Here is a 19654-nt window from a genome sequence, read left to right on the forward strand (position 1 = left end):
TTCCTCCTGGAAATGTAAGGACTCTACTTTGTGCATTTCCTCTTTAATTACTCCTGGAAATGTAAGGACTTTACTTTATGCACTTCCTCTGTAAATCCTCCTGGAAATGTAAGAACTTTACTTTATGCACTGCCTCTGTAAATCCTCCTGGAAATGTAAGAATTTTACTTTATGCACTTCCTCTGTAATCCCTCCTGGAAATGTAAGAACTTTACTTTATGCACTTCCTCAGTAATCCCTCCTGGAAATGTAAGAACTTTACTTTATGCACTTCCTCTTTAATTCCCCCTGGAAATGTACGGACTCTACTTTGTGCATTTCTTCTTTATTTACTCCTGGAAATGTAAGAACTTTACTTTATGCACTTCCTCTGTAATCCCTCCTGGAAATGTAAGAACTCTACTTTATGCACTTCCTCTGTAATCCCTCCTGGAAATGTAAGAACTTTACTTTCTGCACTTCCTCTATAATTCCCCCTGGAAATGTAAGAACTTTACTTTCTGCACTTCCTCTGTAATTCACCCTGGAAATGTAAGGACTCTACTTTGTGCATTTCCTCTTTAATTACTCCTGGAAATGTAAGGACTCTACTTTGTGCATTTCCTCTGTAATCCCTCCTGGAAATGTAAGAACTTTACTTTATGCACTTCCTCTGTAATCCCTCCTGGAAATGTAAAAATTTTACTTTATGCACTTGGTCTGTAATCCCTCCTGGAAATGAAAGAACTTTACTTTCTGCACTTCCTCTGTAATCCCTCCTGGAAATGTAAGAACTCTACTTTATGCACTTCCTCTGTAATCCCTCCTGGAAATTTAAGAACTTTACTTTATGCACTTCCTCTGTAATCCCTCCTGGAAATGTAAGAACTCTACTTTATGTACTTCCTCTGTAATCCCTCTTGGAAATGTAAGAACATTACTTTCTGCACTTCCTCTGTAATTCCCCCTGGAAATGTAAGAACTTTATGCACTTCCTCTGTAAATCCTCCTGGAAATGTAAGGACTCTACTTTATGCACTTCCTCTGTAATCCCTCCTGGTAATGTAAGAACTCTACTTTGTGCACTTCCTCTGTAATCCCTCCTGGAAATGTAAGAACTCTACTTTATGCACTTCCTCTGTAATCCCTCCTGGAAATGTAAGAACTTTACTTTCTGCACTTCCTCTGTAATCCCTCCTGGAAATGTAAGAACTTTACTTTATGCACTACCTCTTTAATTCCCCCTGGAAATGTACGGACTCTACTTTGTGCATTTCCTCTTTAATTACTCCTGGAAATGTAAGGACTTTACTTTATGCACTTCCTCTGTAATCCCTCCTGGAAATGTAAGAACTTTACTTTATGCACTTCCTCTGTAAATCCTCCTGGAAATGAAAGAACTTTACTTTCTGCACTTCCTCTGTAATCCCTCCTGGAAATGTAAGAACTCTACTTTATGCACTTCCTCTGTAATCCCTCCTGGAAATGTAAGAACTTTACTTTATACACTTCCTTTGTAATCCCTCCTGGAAATGTAAGAACTCTATTTTATGCACTTACTTTGTAATCCCTCCTGGAAATATAAGAACTTTACTTTCTGCACTTCCTCTGTAATTCCTCCTGGAAATGTAAGGACTCTACTTTGTGCATTTCCTCTTTAATTACTCCTGGAAATGTAAGGACTTTACTTTATGCACTTCCTCTGTAAATCCTCCTGGAAATGTAAGAACTTTACTTTATGCACTGCCTCTGTAAATCCTCCTGGAAATGTAAGAATTTTACTTTATGCACTTCCTCTGTAATCCCTCCTGGAAATGTAAGAACTTTACTTTATGCACTTCCTCTGTAATCCCTCCTGGAAATGTAAGAACTTTACTTTATGCACTTCCTCTGTAAATCCTACTGGAAATGTAAGAATTTTACTTTATGCACTTCCTCTGTAATCCCTCCTGGAAATGTAAGAACTTTACTTTATGCACTTCCTCTGTAAATCCTCCTGGAAATGAAAGAACTTTACTTTCTGCACTTCCTCTGTAATCCCTCCTGGAAATGTAAGAACTCTACTTTATGCACTTCCTCTGTAATCCCTCCTGGAAATGTAAGAACTTTACTTTATGCACTTCCTTTGTAATCCCTCCTGGAAATGTAAGAACTCTATTTTATGCACTTACTTTGTAATCCCTCCTGGAAATGTAAGAACTTTACTTTCTGCACTTCCTCTGTAATTCCTCCTGGAAATGTAAGGACTCTACTTTGTGCATTTCCTCTTTAATTACTCCTGGAAATGTAAGGACTTTACTTTATGCACTTCCTCTGTAAATCCTCCTGGAAATGTAAGAACTTTACTTTATGCACTGCCTCTGTAAATCCTCCTGGAAATGTAAGAATTTTACTTTATGCACTTCCTCTGTAATCCCTCCTGGAAATGTAAGAACTGTACTTTATGCACTTCCTCTGTAATCCCACCTGGAAATGTAAGAACTCTACTTTACGCACTTCCTCTGTAATCCCTCCTGGAAATGTAAGAACTTTACTTTCTGCACTTCCTCTGTAATCCCTCCTGGAAATGTAAGCACTCTACTTTGTGCATTTCCTCTTTAATTACTCCTGGAAATGTAAGAACTTTACTATATACACTTCCTCTGTAAATCCTACTGGAAATGTAAGAACTTTATGCACTTCCTCTGTAAATCCTCCTGGAAATGTAAGAACTTTATGCACTTCCTCTGTAAATCCTCCTGGAAATTTAAAGACTCTACTTTATGCACTTCCTCTGTAATCCCTCCTGGAAATGTAAGAACTCTACTTTATGCACTTCCTCTGTAATCCCTCCTGGAAATGTAAGAACTTTACTTTATGCACTTCCTCTGTAATCCCTCCTGGAAATGTAAGAACTTTACTTTATGCACTTCCTCTGTAAATCCTCCTGGAAATGTAAGAACTCTATTTTATGCACTTACTTTGTAATCCCTCCTGGAAATGTAAGAACTTTACTTTCTGCACTTCCTCTGTAATTCCTCCTGGAAATGTAAGGACTCTACTTTGTGCATTTCCTCTTTAATTACTCCTGGAAATGTAAGGACTTTACTTTATGCACTTCCTCTGTAAATCCTCCTGGAAATGTAAGAACTTTACTTTATGCACTGCCTCTGTAAATCCTCCTGGAAATGTAAGAATTTTACTTTATGCACTTCCTCTGTAATCCCTCCTGGAAATGTAAGAACTTTACTTTATGCACTTCCTCTGTAATCCCTCCTGGAAATGTAAGAACTTTACTTTATGCACTTCCTCTGTAAATCCTCCTGGAAATGTAAGGATTTTACTTTATGCACTTCCTCTGTAATCCCTCCTGGAAATGTAAGAACTTTACTTTATTCACTTCCTCTGTAATCCCTCCTGGAAATGTAAGAACTCTACTTTACGCACTTCCTCTGTAATCCCTCCTGGAAATGTAAGAACTTTACTTTCTGCACTTCCTCTGTAATCCCTCCTGGAAATGTAAGCACTCTACTTTGTGCATTTCCTCTTTAATTACTCCTGGAAATGTAAGAACTTTACTTTATACACTTCCTCTGTAAATCCTACTGGAAAAGTAAGAACTTTATGCACTTCCTCTGTAAATCCTCCTGGAAATGTAAGAACTTTATGCACTTCCTCTGCAAATCCTCCTGGAAATTTAAAGACTCTACTTTATGCACTTCCTCTGTAATCCCTCCTGGAAATGTAAGAACTCTACTTTGTGCACTTCCTGTGTAATCCCTCCTGGAAATGTAAGAACTCTACTTTGTGCACTTCCTCTGTAATCCCTCCTGGAAATGTAAGAACTCTACTTTCTGCACTTCCTCTGTAATCCCTCCTGGAAATGTAAGAACTTTACTTTCTGAACTTCCTCTTTAATGTCCCCTAGAAATGTAAGGACTCTACTTTGTGCACTTCCTCTTTAAATTATTCCTGGAAATGTAAGAACTTAACTTTATGCACTTCCTCTATAATCCCTCCTTTAAATGTAAGAACTCTACTTTATGCACTTCCTCTGTAATCCCTCCTGGAAATGTAAGAACTCTACTTTATTCACTTCCTCTGTAATTCCCCCTGGAAATGTAAGGACTCTACTTTGTGCACTTCCTCTGTAATTCCCCCTGGAAATGTAAGAATTTTACTTTATGCACTTCCTCTGTAATTCCTCCTGGAAATGTAAGAACTTTACTTTATACACTTCCTCTGTAATCCCTCCTGGAAATGTAAGAACTTTACTTTATGCACTTCCTCTGTAATCCCTCCTGGAAATGTAAGAACTCTACTTTATGCACTTCCTCTGTAATCCCTCCTGGAAATGTAAGATCTTTACTTTCTGCACTTCCTCTGTAATTCCCCCTGGAAATGTAAGGACTCTACTTTGTGCATTTCCTCTTTAATTACTCCTGGAAATGTAAGAACTTTACTTTATACACTTCCTCTGTAATCCCTCCTGGAAATGTAAGAACTTTACTTTATGCACTTCCTCTGTAAATGCTCCAGGAAATGTAAGAATTTTACTTCATTCACTTCCTCTGTAATCCCTCCTGGAAATGTAAGAACTTTACTTTATGCACTTCCTCTGTAATCCCTCCTGGAAATGTAAGAACTCTACTTTATGCACTTCCTCTGTAATCCCTCCTGGAAATTTAAGAACTTTACTTTATGCACTTCCTCTGTAATCCCTCCTGGAAATGTAAGAACTTTATGCACTTCCTCTGTAAATCCTCCTGGAAATGTAAGGACTCTACTTTATGCACTTCCTCTGTAATCCCTCCTGGTAATGTAAGAACTCTACTTTGTGCACTTCCTCTGTAATCCCTCCTGGAAATGTAAGAACTCTACTTTATGCACTTCCTCTGTAATCCCTCCTGGAAATGTAAGAACTTTACTTTCTGCACTTCCTCTGTAATCCCTCCTGGAAATGTAAGAACTTTACTTTATGCACTTCCTCTTTAATTCCCCCTGGAAATGTACGGACTCTACTTTGTGCATTTCCTCTTTAATTACTCCTGGAAATGTAAGGACTTTACTTTATGCACTTCCTCTGTAATCCCTCCTGGAAATGTAAGAACTTTACTTTATGCACTTCCTCTGTAAGTCCTCCTGGAAATGAAAGAACTTTACTTTCTGCACTTCCTCTGTAATCCCTCCTGGAAATGTAAGAACTCTACTTTATGCACTTCCTCTGTAATCCCTCCTGGAATTGTAAGAACTTTACTTTATGCACTTCCTTTGTAATCCCTCCTGGAAATGTAAGAACTCTATTTTATGTACTTACTTTGTAATCCCTCCTGGAAATGTAAGAACTTTACTTTCTGCACTTCCTCTGTAATTCCTCCTGGAAATGTAAGGACTCTACTTTGTGCATTTCCTCTTTAATTACTCCTGGAAATGTAAGGACTTTACTTTATGCACTTCTTCTGTAAATCCTCCTGGAAATGTAAGAACTTTACTTTATGCACTGCCTCTGTATATCCTCCTGGAAATGTAAGAATTTTACTTTATGCACTTCCTCTGTAATCCCTCCTGGAAATGTAAGAACTTTACTTTATGCACTTCCTCTGTAATCCCTCCTGGAAATGTAAGAACTTTACTTTATGCACTTCCTCTGTAAATCCTCCTGGAAATGTAAGAATTTTACTTTATGCACTTCCTCTGTAATCCCTCCTGAAAATGTAAGAACTTTACTTTATGCACTTCCTCTGTAAATCCTCCTGGAAATTAAAGAACTTTACTTTCTGCGCTTCCTCTGTAATCCCTCCTGGAAATGTAAGAACTCTACTTTATGCACTTCCTCTGTAATCCCTCCTGGAAATGTAAGAACTTTACTTTATGCACTTCCTTTGTAATCCCTCCTGGAAATGTAAGAACTTTACTTTCTGCACTTCCTCTGTAATTCCTCCTGGAAATGTAAGGACTCTACTTTGTGCATTTCCTCTTTAATTACTCCTGGAAATGTAAGGACTTTACTTTATGCACTTCCTCTGTAAATCCTCCTGGAAATGTAAGAATTTTACTTTATGCACTTCCTCTGTAATCCCTCCTGGAAATGTAAGAACTTTACTTTATGCACTTCCTCTGTAATCCCTCCTGGAAATGCAAGAACTTTACTTTATGCACTTCCTCTGTAAATCCTCCTGGAAATGTAAGAATTTTACTTTATGCACTTCCTCTGTAATCCCTCCTGGAAATGTAAGAACTCTACTTTACGCACTTCCTCTGTAATCCCTCCTGGAAATGTAAGAACTTTACTTTCTGCACTTCCTCTGTAATCCCTCCTGGAAATGTAAGCACTCTACTTTGTGCATTTCCTCTTTAATTACTCCTGGAAATGTAAGAACTTTACTTTATACACTTCCTCTGTAAATCCTACTGGAAATGTAAGAACTTTATGCACTTCCTCTGTAAATCCTCCTGGAAATTTAAAGAGTCTACCTTATGCACTTCCTCTGTAATCCCTCCTGGAAATGTAAGAACTCTACTTTGTGCACTTCCTCTGTAATCCCTCCTGGAAATGTAAGAACTCTACTTTGTGCACTTCCTCTGTAATCCCTCCTGGAAATGTAAGAACTCTACTTTCTGCACTTCCTCTGTAATCCCTCCTGGAAATGTAAGAACTTTACTTTCTGAACTTCCTCTTTAATGTCCCCTAGAAATGTAAGGACTCTACTTTGTGCACTTCCTCTTTCAATTATTCCTGGAAATGTAAGAACTTAACTTTATGCACTTCCTCTGTAATCCCTCCTGGAAATGTAAGAACTCTACTTTATGCACTTCCTCTGTAATCCCTCCTGGAAATGTAAGAACTCTACTTTATTCACTTCCTCTGTAATTCCCCCTGGAAATGTAAGGACTCTACTTTGTGCACTTCCTCTGTAATTCCCCCTGGAAATGCAAGAACTTTACTTTATGCACTTCCTCTGTAATCCCTCCTGGAAATGTAAGAACTTTACTTTATACACTTCCTCTGTAATCCCTCCTGGAAATGTAAGAACTTTACTTTATGCACTTCCTCTGTAATCCCTCCTGGAAATGTAAGAACTCTACTTTATGCACTTCCTCTGTAATCCCTCCTGGAAATGTAAGAACTTTACTTTCTGCACTTCCTCTGTAATTCCCCCTGGAAATGTAAGGACTCTACTTTGTGCATTTCCTCTTTAATTACTCCTGGAAATGTAAGAACTTTACTTTATACACTTCCTCTGTAATCCCTCCTGGAAATGTAAGAACTTTACTTCATGCACTTCCTCTGTAAATCCTCCAGGAAATGTAAGAATTTTACTTCATTCACTTCCTCTGTAATCCCTCCTGGAAATGTAATAACTTTACTTTATGCACTTCCTCTGTAATCCCTCCTGGAAATGTAAGAACTCTACTTCATGCACTTCCTCTGTAATCCCTCCTGGAAATGTAAGAACTTTACTTTCTGCACTTCCTCTGTAATTTCCCCTGGAAATGTAAGGACTCTACTTTGTGCATTTCCTCTTTAATTACTCCTGGAAATGTAAGAACTTTACTTTATACACTTCCTCTGTAATCCCTCCTGGAAATGTAAGAACTTTACTTTATGCACTTCCTCTGTAAATCCTCCTGGAAATGTAAGAACTTTATGCACTTACTCTGTAAATCCTCCTGGAAATGTAAGGACTCTACTTTATGCACTTCCTCTGTAATCCCTCCTGGAAATGTAAGAACTCTACTTTGTGCACTTCCTCTGTAATCGCTCCTGGAAATGTAAGAACTCTACTTTGTGCACTTCCTCTGTAATCCCTCCTGGAAATGTAAGAACTCTACTTTCTGCACTTCCTCTGTAATCCCTCCTGGAAATGTAAGAACTTTACTTTCTGCACATCCTCTGTAATCCCTCCTGGAAATGTAAGAACTTTACTTTATGCACTTCCTCTTTAATTCCCCCTGGAAATGTAAGGACTCTACTTTCTGCACTTCCTCTGTAATCCCTCCTGGAAGTGTAAGGACTCTACTTTGTGCATTTCCTCTTTAATTACTCCTGGAAATGTAAGAACTTTACTTTATGCACTTCCTCTGTAAATCCTCCTGGAAATGTAAGAACTTTATGCACTTACTCTGTAAATCCTCCTGGAAATGTAAGGACTCTACTTTATGCACTTCCTCTGTAATCCCTCCTGGAAATGTAAGAACTCTACTTTGTGCACTTCCTCTGTAATCGCTCCTGGAAATGTAAGAACTCTACTTTGTGCACTTCCTCTGTAATCCCTCCTGGAAATGTAAGAACTCTACTTTATGCACTTCCTCTGTAATCCCTCCTGGAAATGTAAGAACTTTACTTTATGCACTTCCCCTGTAAATCCTCCTGGAAATGTAAGAACTTTACTTTATGCACTTCCTCCGTAATACCTCCTGGAAATGTAAGAACTCTACTTTATGCACTTCCTCTGTAATCCCTCCAGGAAATGTAAGAATTCTTCTTTGTGCACTTCCTCTGTAATCCCTCCTGGAAATGTAAGAACTCTACTTTGTGCACTTCCTCTGTAATCCCTCCTGGAAATGTAAGAACTTTACTTTCTGCACTTCCTCTGTAATGTCCCCTGGAAATGTAAGGACTCTACTTTGTGAACTTCCTCTTTAAATTATTCCTGGAAATGTAAGAACTCTACTTTGTGCACTTGCTCTGTAATCCCTCCTGGAAATGTAAGAACTCTACTTTATGCACTTCCTCTGTAATCCCTCCTGGAAATGTAAGAACTCTACTTTATTCACTTCCTCTGTAATTCCACCTGGAAATGTAAGGTCTCTACTTTGTGCACTTTCTCTTTAATTTCCCCTGGAAATGTAAGGACTCTACATTCTGCACTTCCTCTGTAATCCCTCCTGGAAATGTAAGAACTTTACTTTATGCACTTCCTCTGTAATCCCTACTGGAAATGTAAGAACTTTACTTTATGCACTTCCTCTGTAAATCCTCCTGGAAATGTAAGAACTTTATGAACTTCCTCTGTAAATCCTCCTGGAAATGTAAGGACTCTACTTTATGCACTTCCTCTGTAATCCCTCCTGGAAATATAAGAACTCTACTTTGTGCACTTCCCCTGTAATCCCTCCTGGAAATGTAAGAACTCTACTTTGTGCACTTCCTCTGTAATCCCTCCTGGAAATGTAAGAACTTTACTTTATGCACTTCCTCTGTAATCCCTCCTGGAAATGTAAGAACTCTACTTTATGCACTTTCTCTGTAATCCCTCCTGGAAATGTAAGAACTTTACTTTCTCCACTTCCTCTGTAATCCCTCCTGGAAATGTAAGAACTTTACTTTATGCACTTCCTCTGTAATCCCTCCTGGAAATGTAAGAACTTTACTTTATGCACTTCCTCTGTAATCCCTCCTGGAAATGTAAGAACTCTACTTTATGCACTTCCTCTGTAATCCCTCCTGGAAATGTAAGAACTTTACTTTCTGCACTTCCTCTGTAATTCCCCCTGGAAATGTAAGGACTCTACTTTGTGCATTTCCTCTTTAATTCCCCCTGGAAATGTAAGGACTCTACTTTGTGCATTTCCTCTTTAATTACTCCTGGAAATGTAAGAAGTTTACTTTATACACTTCCTCTGTAATCCCTCCTGGAAATGTAAGAACTTTACTTTATGCACTTCCTCTGTAAATCCTTCTGGAAATGTAAGAATTTTACTTTATGCACTTCCTCTGTAATCTCTCCTGGAAATGTAAGAACTTTACTTTATGCACTTCCTCTGTAATCCCTCCTGGAAATGTAAGAACTCTACTTTATAAACTTCCTCTGTAATCCCTCCTGGAAATGTAAGAACTTTACTTTCTGCACTTCCTCTGTAATTCCCCCTGGAAATGTAAGGACTTTACTTTGTGCATTTCCTCTTTATTTACTCCTGGAAATGTAAGAACTTTACTTTATACACTTCCTCTGTAATCCCTCCTGGAAATGTAAGAACTTTACTTTATGCACTTCCTCTGTAAATCCTCCTGGAAATGTAAGAATTTTACTTCATGCACTTCCTCGGTAAATCCTCCTGGAAATGTAAGAATTTTACTTTATGCACTTCCTCTGTAATCCCTCCTGGAAATGTAAGAACTCCACTTTATGCACTTCCTCTGTAATCCCTCCTGGAAATGTAAGATCTTTACTTTCTGCACTTCCTCTGTAATTCCCCCTGGAAATGTAAGGACTCTACTTTGTGCATTTCCTCTTTAATTACTCCTGGAAATGTAAGAACTTTACTTTATACACTTCCTCTGTAATCCCTCCTGGAAATGTAAGAACTTTACTTTATGCACTTCCTCTGTAAATCCTCCTGGAAATGTAAGAACTTTGTGCACTTCCTCTGTAATCGCTCCTGGAAATGTAAGAACTCTACTTTGTGCACTTCCTCTGTAATCCCTCCTGGAAATGTAAGAACTCTACTTTCTGCACTTCCTCTGTAATCCCTCCTGGAAATGTAAGAACTTTACTTTCTGCACATCCTCTGTAATCCCTCCTGGAAATGTAAGAACTTTACTTTATGCACTTCCTCTTTAATTCCCACTGGAAATGTAAGGACTCTACTTTCTGCACTTCCTCTGTAATCCCTCCTGGAAATGTAAGAACTCTACTTTGTGCATTTCCTCTTTAATTACTCCTGGAAATGTAAGAACTTTACTTTATGCACTTCCTCTGTAAATCCTCCTGGAAATGTAAGAACTTTATGCACTTACTCTGTAAATCCTCCTGGAAATGTAAGGACTCTACTTTATGCACTTCCTCTGTAATCCCTCCTGGAAATGTAAGAACTCTACTTTGTGCACTTCCTCTGTAATCGCTCCTGGAAATGTAAGAACTTTACTTTGTGAACTTCCTCTGTAATCCCTCCTGGAAATGTAAGAACTCTACTTTATGCACTTCCTCTGTAATCCCTCCTGGAAATGTAAGAAATTTACTTTCTGCACATCCTCTGTAATCCCTCCTGGAAATGTAAGAACTTTACTTTATGCGCTTCCTCTTTAATTACTCCTGGAAATGTAAGAACTTTACTTTATGCACTTCCTCTGTAATCCCTCCTGGAAATGTAAGAACTTTACTTTCTGCACTTCCTCTGTAATGTCCCCTGGAAATGTAAGGACTCTACTTTGTGAACTTCCTCTTTAAATTATTCCTGGAAATGTAAGAACTTAACTTTATGCACTTGCTCTGTAATCCCTCCTGGAAATGTAAGAACTCTACTTTATGCACTTCCTCTGTAATCCCTCATGGAAATGTAAGAACTCTACTTTATTCACTTCCTCTGTAATTCCACCTGGAAATGTAAGGACTCTACTTTGTGCACTTTCTCTTTAATTACTCCTGGAAATGTAAGAACTTAACTTTATGCACTTCCTCTGTATTCCCTCCTGGAAATGTAAGGACTCTACTTTATGCACTTCCTCTGTAATCCCTCCTGGAAATGTAAGAACTCTACTTTGTGCACTTCCTCTGTAATCCCTCCTGGAAATGTAAGAACTCTACTTTGTGCACTTCCTCTGTAATTCCTCCTGGAAATGTAAGAACTTTACTTTCTGCACTTCCTCTTTAATTCCCCCTGGAAATGTAAGAACTTTACTTTATGCACTTCCTCTGTAATCCCTCCTGGAAATGTAAGAACTCTACTTTCTGCACTTCCTCTGTAATCCCTCCTGGAAATGTAAGAACTTTACTTTCTGCACATCCTCTGTAATCCCTCCTGGAAATGTAAGAACTTTACTTTATGCACTTCCTCTTTAATTCCCCCTGGAAATGTAAGGACTCTACTTTCTGCACTTCCTCTGTAATCCCTCCTGGAAGTGTAAGGACTCTACTTTGTGCATTTCCTCTTTAATTACTCCTGGAAATGTAAGAACTTTACTTTATGCACTTCCTCTGTAAATCCTCCTGGAAATGTAAGAACTTTATGTACTTACTCTGTAAATCCTCCTGGAAATGTAAGGACTCTACTTTATGCACTTCCTCTGTAATCCCTCCTGGAAATGTAAGAACTCTACTTTGTGCACTTCCTCTGTAATCGCTCCTGGAAATGTAAGAACTCTACTTTGTGCACTTCCTCTGTAATCCCTCCTGGAAATGTAAGAACTCTACTTTATGCACTTCCTCTGTAATCCCTCCTGGAAATGTAAGAACTTTACTTTATGCACTTCCTCTGTAAATCCTCCTGGAAATGTAAGAACTTTACTTTATGCACTTCCTCCGTAATACCTCCTGGAAATGTAAGAACTCTACTTTATGCACTTCCTCTGTAATCCCTCCAGGAAATGTAAGAATTCTTCTTTGTGCAATTCCTCTGTAATCCCTCCTGGAAATGTAAGAACTCTACTTTGTGCACTTCCTCTGTAATCCCTCCTGGAAATGTAAGAACTTTACTTTCTGCACTTCCTCTGTAATGTCCCCTGGAAATGTAAGGACTCTACTTTGTGAACTTCCTCTTTAAATTATTCCTGGAAATGTAAGAACTCTACTTTGTGCACTTGCTCTGTAATCCCTCCTGGAAATGTAAGAACTCTACTTTATGCACTTCCTCTGTAATCCCTCCTGGAAATGTAAGAACTCTACTTTATTCACTTCCTCTGTAATTCCACCTGGAAATGTAAGGTCTCTACTTTCTGCACTTCCTCTTTAATTTCCCCTGGAAATGTAAGGACTCTACATTCTGCACTTCCTCTGTAATCCCTCCTGGAAATGTAAGAACTTTACTTTATGCACTTCCTCTGTAATCCCTACTGGAAATGTAAGAACTTTACTTTATGCACTTCCTCTGTAAATCCTCCTGGAAATGTAAGAACTTTATGAACTTCCTCTGTAAATCCTCCTGGAAATGTAAGGACTCTACTTTATGCACTTCCTCTGTAATCCCTCCTGGAAATATAAGAACTCTACTTTGTGCACTTCCTCTGTAATCCCTCCTGGAAATGTAAGAACTCTACTTTGTGCACTTCCTCTGTAATCCCTCCTGGAAATGTAAGAACTTTACTTTATGCACTTCCTCTGTAATCCCTCCTGGAAATGTAAGAACTCTACTTTATGCACTTCCTCTGTAATCCCTCCTGGAAATGTAAGAACTCTACTTCATGCACTTCCTCTGTAATCCCTCCTGGAAATGTAAGAACTTTACTTTCTGCACTTCCTCTGTAATTTCCCCTGGAAATGTAAGGACTCTACTTTGTGCATTTCCTCTTTAATTACTCCTGGAAATGTAAGAACTCTACTTTATGCACTTCCTCTGTAATCCCTCCTGGAAATGTAAGAACTCTACTTCATGCACTTCCTCTGTAATCCCTCCTGGAAATGTAAGAACTTTACTTTCTGCACTTCCTCTGTAATTTCCCCTGGAAATGTAAGGACTCTACTTTGTGCATTTCCTCTTTAATTACTCCTGGAAATGTAAGAACTTTACTTTATACACTTCCTCTGTAATCCCTCCTGGAAATGTAAGAACTTTACTTTATGCACTTCCTCTGTAAATCCTCCTGGAAATGTAAGAAATTTATGCACTTACTCTGTAAATCCTCCTGGAAATGTAAGGACTCTACTTTATGCACTTCCTCTGTAATCCCTCCTGGAAATGTAAGAACTCTACTTTGTGCACTTCCTCTGTAATCGCTCCTGGAAATGTAAGAAGTCTACTTTGTGCACTTCCTCTGTAATCCCTCCTGGAAATGTAAGAACTCTACTTTCTGCACTTCCTCTGTAATCCCTCCTGGAAATGTAAGAACTTTACTTTCTGCACATCCTCTGTAATCCCTCCTGGAAATGTAAGAACTTTACTTTATGCACTTCCTCTTTAATTCCCCCTGGAAATATAAGAACTCTACTTTGTGCACTTCCCCTGTAATCCCTCCTGGAAATGTAAGAACTCTACTTTGTGCACTTCCTCTGTAATCCCTCCTGGAAATGTAAGAACTTTACTTTATGCACTTCCTCTGTAATCCCTCCTGGAAATGTAAGAACTCTACTTTATGCACTTTCTCTGTAATCCCTCCTGGAAATGTAAGAACTTTACTTTCTCCACTTCCTCTGTAATCCCTCCTGGAAATGTAAGAACTTTACTTTATGCACTTCCTCTGTAATCCCTCCTGGAAATGTAAGAACTTTACTTTATGCACTTCCTCTGTAATCCCTCCTGGAAATGTAAGAACTCTACTTTATGCACTTCCTCTGTAATCCCTCCTGGAAATGTAAGAACTTTACTTTCTGCACTTCCTCTGTAATTCCCCCTGGAAATGTAAGGACTCTACTTTGTGCATTTCCTCTTTAATTCCCCCTGGAAATGTAAGGACTCTACTTTGTGCATTTCCTCTTTAATTACTCCTGGAAATGTAAGAAGTTTACTTTATACACTTCCTCTGTAATCCCTCCTGGAAATGTAAGAACTTTACTTTATGCACTTCCTCTGTAAATCCTCCTGGAAATGTAAGAATTTTACTTTATGCACTTCCTCTGTAATCTCTCCTGGAAATGTAAGAACTTTACTTTATGCACTTCCTCTGTAATCCCTCCTGGAAATGTAAGAACTCTACTTTATACACTTCCTCTGTAATCCCTCCTGGAAATGTAAGAACTTTACTTTCTGCACTTCCTCTGTAATTCCCCCTGGAAATGTAAGGACTTTACTTTGTGCATTTCCTCTTTATTTACTCCTGGAAATGTAAGAACTTTACTTTATACACTTCCTCTGTAATCCCTCCTGGAAATGTAAGAACTTTACTTTATGCACTTCCTCTGTAAATCCTCCTGGAAATGTAAGAATTTTACTTCATGCACTTCCTCGGTAAATCCTCCTGGAAATGTAAGAATTTTACTTTATGCACTTCCTCTGTAATCCCTCCTGGAAATGTAAGAACTCCACTTTATGCACTTCCTCTGTAATCCCTCCTGGAAATGTAAGATCTTTACTTTCTGCACTTCCTCTGTAATTCCCCCTGGAAATGTAAGGACTCTACTTTGTGCATTTCCTCTTTAATTACTCCTGGAAATGTAAGAACTTTACTTTATACACTTCCTCTGTAATCCCTCCTGGAAATGTAAGAACTTTACTTTATGCACTTCCTCTGTAAATCCTCCTGGAAATGTAAGAACTTTGTGCACTTCCTCTGTAATCGCTCCTGGAAATATAAGAACTCTACTTTGTGCACTTCCTCTGTAATCCCTCCTGGAAATGTAAGAACTCTACTTTCTGCACTTCCTCTGTAATCCCTCCTGGAAATGTAAGAACTTTACTTTCTGCACATCCTCTGTAATCCCTCCTGGAAATGTAAGAACTTTACTTTATGCACTTCCTCTTTAATTCCCACTGGAAATGTAAGGACTCTACTTTCTGCACTTCCTCTGTAATCCCTCCTGGAAATGTAAGAACTCTACTTTGTGCATTTCCTCTTTAATTACTCCTGGAAATGTAAGAACTTTACTTTATGCACTTCCTCTGTAAATCCTCCTGGAAATGTAAGAACTTTATGCACTTACTCTGTAAATCCTCCTGGAAATGTAAGGACTCTACTTTATGCACTTCCTCTGTAATCCCTCCTGGAAATGTAAGAACTCTACTTTGTGCACTTCCTCTGTAATCGCTCCTGGAAATGTAAGAACTTTACTTTGTGAACTTCCTCTGTAATCCCTCCTGGAAATGTAAGAACTCTACTTTATGCACTTCCTCTGTAATCCCTCCTGGAAATGTAAGAAATTTACTTTCTGCACATCCTCTGTAATCCCTCCTGGAAATGTAAGAACTTTACTTTATGCGCTTCCTCTTTAATTACTCCTGGAAATGTAAGAACTTTACTTTATGCACTTCCTCTGTAATCCCTCCTGGAAATGTAAGAACTTTACTTTCTGCACTTCCTCTGTAATGTCCCCTGGAAATGTAAGGACTCTACTTTGTGAACTTTCTCTTTAAATTATTCCTGGAAATGTAAGAACTTAACTTTATGCACTTGCTCTGTAATCCCTCCTGGAAATGTAAGAACTCTACTTTATGCACTTCCTCTGTAATCCCTCATGGAAATGTAAGAACTCTACTTTATTCACTTCCTCTGTAATTCCACCTGGAAATGTAAGGACTCTACTTTGTGCACTTTCTCTTTAATTACTCCTGGAAATGTAAGAACTTAACTTTATGCACTTCCTCTGTATTCCCTCCTGGAAATGTAAGGACTCTACTTTATGCACTTCCTCTGTAATCCCTCCTGGAAATGTAAGAACTCTACTTTGTGCACTTCCTCTGTAATCCCTCCTGGAAATGTAAGAACTCTACTTTGTGCACTTCCTCTGTAATTCCTCCTGGAAATGTAAGAACTTTACTTTCTGCACTTCCTCTTTAATTCCCCCTGGAAATGTAAGAACTTTACTTTATGCACTTCCTCTGTAATCCCTCCTGGAAATGTAAGAACTCTACTTTCTGCACTTCCTCTGTAATCCCTCCTGGAAATGTAAGAACTTTACTTTCTGCACATCCTCTGTAATCCCTCCTGGAAATGTAAGAACTTTACTTTATGCACTTCCTCTTTAATTCCCCCTGGAAATGTAAGGACTCTACTTTCTGCACTTCCTCTGTAATCCCTCCTGGAAGTGTAAGGACTCTACTTTGTGCATTTCCTCTTTAATTACTCCTGGAAATGTAAGAACTTTACTTTCTGCACTTCCTCTGTAATGTCCCCTGGAAATGTAAGGACTCTACTTTGTGAACTTCCTCTTTAAATTATTCCTGGAAATGTAAGAACTCTACTTTGTGCACTTGCTCTGTAATCCCTCCTGGAAATGTAAGAACTCTACTTTATGCACTTCCTCTGTAATCCCTCCTGGAAATGTAAGAACTCTACTTTATTCACTTCCTCTGTAATTCCACCTGGAAATGTAAGGTCTCTACTTTGTGCACTTCCTCTTTAATTTCCCCTGGAAATGTAAGGACTCTACATTCTGCACTTCCTCTGTAATCCCTCCTGGAAATGTAAGAACTTTACTTTATGCACTTCCTCTGTAATCCCTACTGGAAATGTAAGAACTTTACTTTATGCACTTCCTCTGTAAATCCTCCTGGAAATGTAAGAACTTTATGAACTTCCTCTGTAAATCCTCCTGGAAATGTAAGGACTCTACTTTATGCACTTCCTCTGTAATCCCTCCTGGAAATATAAGAACTCTACTTTGTGCACTTCCTCTGTAATCCCTCCTGGAAATGTAAGAACTCTACTTTGTGCACTTCCTCTGTAATCCCTCCTGGAAATGTAAGAACTTTACTTTATGCACTTCCTCTGTAATCCCTCCTGGAAATGTAAGAACTCTACTTTATGCACTTTCTCTGTAATCCCTCCTGGAAATGTAAGAACTTTACTTTCTCCACTTCCTCTGTAATCCCTCCTGGAAATGTAAGAACTTTACTTTATGCACTTCCTCTGTAATCCCTCCTGGAAATGTAAGAACTTTACTTTATGCACTTCCTCTGTAATCCCTCCTGGAAATGTAAGAACTTTACTTTCTGCAGTTCCTCTGTAATTCCCCCTGGAAATGTAAGGACTCTACTTTGTGCATTTCCTCTGTAATTCCCCCTGGAAATGTAAGGACTCTACTTTGTGCATTTCCTCTTTAATTACTCCTGGAAATGTAAGAACTTTACTTTCTAAACTTCCTCTGTAATCCCTCCGGGAAATGTAAGAACTTTACTTTATGCACTTCCTCTGTAATCCCTCCTGGAAATGTAAGAACTTTACTTTATGCAATTCCTCTGTAAATCCTCCTGGAAATGTAAGAACTTTACTTTATGCAATTCCTCTGTAATACCTCCTGGAAATGTAAGAACTCTACTTTATGCACTTCCTCTGTAATACCTCCTGGAAATGTAAGAACTCTACTTTATGCACTTCCTCTGTAATCCCTCCAGGAAATGTAAGAATTCTACTTTGTGCACTTCCTCTGTATTCCCTCCTGGAAATGTAAGAACTCTACTTTGTGCACTTCCTCTGTAATCCCTCCTGGAAATGTAAGAACTTTACTTTCTGCACTTCCTCTGTAATGTCCCCTGGAAATGTAAGGACTCTAATTTGTGCACTTCCTCTTTAAATTATTCCTGGAAATGTAAGAACTCTACTTTATGCACTTCCTCTGTAATCCCTCCTGGAAATATAAGAACTTTACTTTATGCACTTCCTCTGTAATCCCTCCTGGAAATGTAAGAACTTTACTTTCTACACTTCCTCTGTAATCCCTCCTGGAAATGTAAGAACTTTACTTTATGCACTTCCTCTGTAATCCCTCCTGGAAATGTAAGAACTCTACTTTATGCACTTCCTCTGTAATCCCTCCTGGAAATGTGAGAACTTTACTTTCTGCACTTCCTCTGTAATTCCCCCTGGAAATGTAAGGACTTTACTTTGTGCATTTCCTCTTTATTTACTCCTGGAAATGTAAGAACTTTACTTTATACACTTCCTCTGTAATCCCTCCTGGAAATGTAAGAACTTTACTTTCTGCAGTTCCTCTGTAATTCCCCCTGGAAATGTAAGGACTCTACTTTGTGCATTTCCTCTGTAATTCCCCCTGGAAATGTAAGGACTCTACTTTGTGCATTTCCTCTTTAATTACTCCTGGAAATGTAAGAACTTTACTTTCTGCACTTCCTCTGTAATTCCCCCTGGAAATGTAAGGACTCTACTTTGTGCATTTCCTCTTTAATTACTCCTAGAAATGTAAGAATTTTACTTTATGCACTTCCTCTGTAATCCCTCCTGGAAATGTAAGATCTTTACTTTCTGCACTTCCTCTGTAATTCCCCCTGGAAATGTAAGGACTCTACTTTGTGCATTTCCTCTTTAATTACTCCTGGAAATGTAAGAACTTTACTTTCTAAACTTCCTCTGTAATCCCTCCGGGAAATGTAAGAACTTTACTTTCTACACTTCCTCTGTAATCCCTCCTGGAAATGTAAGAACTTTACTTTATGCACTTCCTCTGTAATCCCTCCTGGAAATGTAAGAACTCTACTTTATGCACTTCCTCTGTAATCCCTCCTGGAAATGTGAGAACTTTACTTTCTGCACTTCCTCTGTAATTCCCCCTGGAAATGTAAGGACTTTACTTTGTGCATTTCCTCTTTATTTACTCCTGGAAATGTAAGAACTTTACTTTATACACTTCCTCTGTAATCCCTCCTGGAAATGTAAGAACTTTACTTTCTGCAGTTCCTCTGTAATTCCCCCTGGAAATGTAAGGACTCTACTTTGTGCATTTCCTCTGTAATTCCCCCTGGAAATGTAAGGACTCTACTTTGTGCATTTCCTCTTTAATTACTCCTGGAAATGTAAGAACTTTACTTTCTAAACTTCCTCTGTAATCCCTCCGGGAAATGTAAGAACTTTATTTATGCACTTCCTCTGTAATCCCTCCTGGAAATGTAAGAACTCTACTTTATGCACTTCCTCTGTAATCCCTCCTGGAAATATAAGAACTTTACTTTATGCACTTCCTCTGTAATCCCTCCTGGAAATGTAAGAACTTTACTTTCTACACTTCCTCTGTAATCCCTCCTGGAAATGTAAGAACTTTACTTTATGCACTTCCTCTGTAATCCCTCCTGGAAATGTAAGAACTCTACTTTATGCACTTCCTCTGTAATCCCTCCTGGAAATGTGAGAACTTTACTTTCTGCACTTCCTCTG

The sequence above is a fragment of the Phyllobates terribilis genome, unplaced genomic scaffold, assembly GCF_046119375.1.
Source record: "Phyllobates terribilis strain yellow unplaced genomic scaffold, ASM4611937v1 Scaffold_52__1_contigs__length_9100884, whole genome shotgun sequence".
In the NCBI taxonomy this organism is placed as follows: domain Eukaryota; kingdom Metazoa; phylum Chordata; class Amphibia; order Anura; family Dendrobatidae; genus Phyllobates; species Phyllobates terribilis.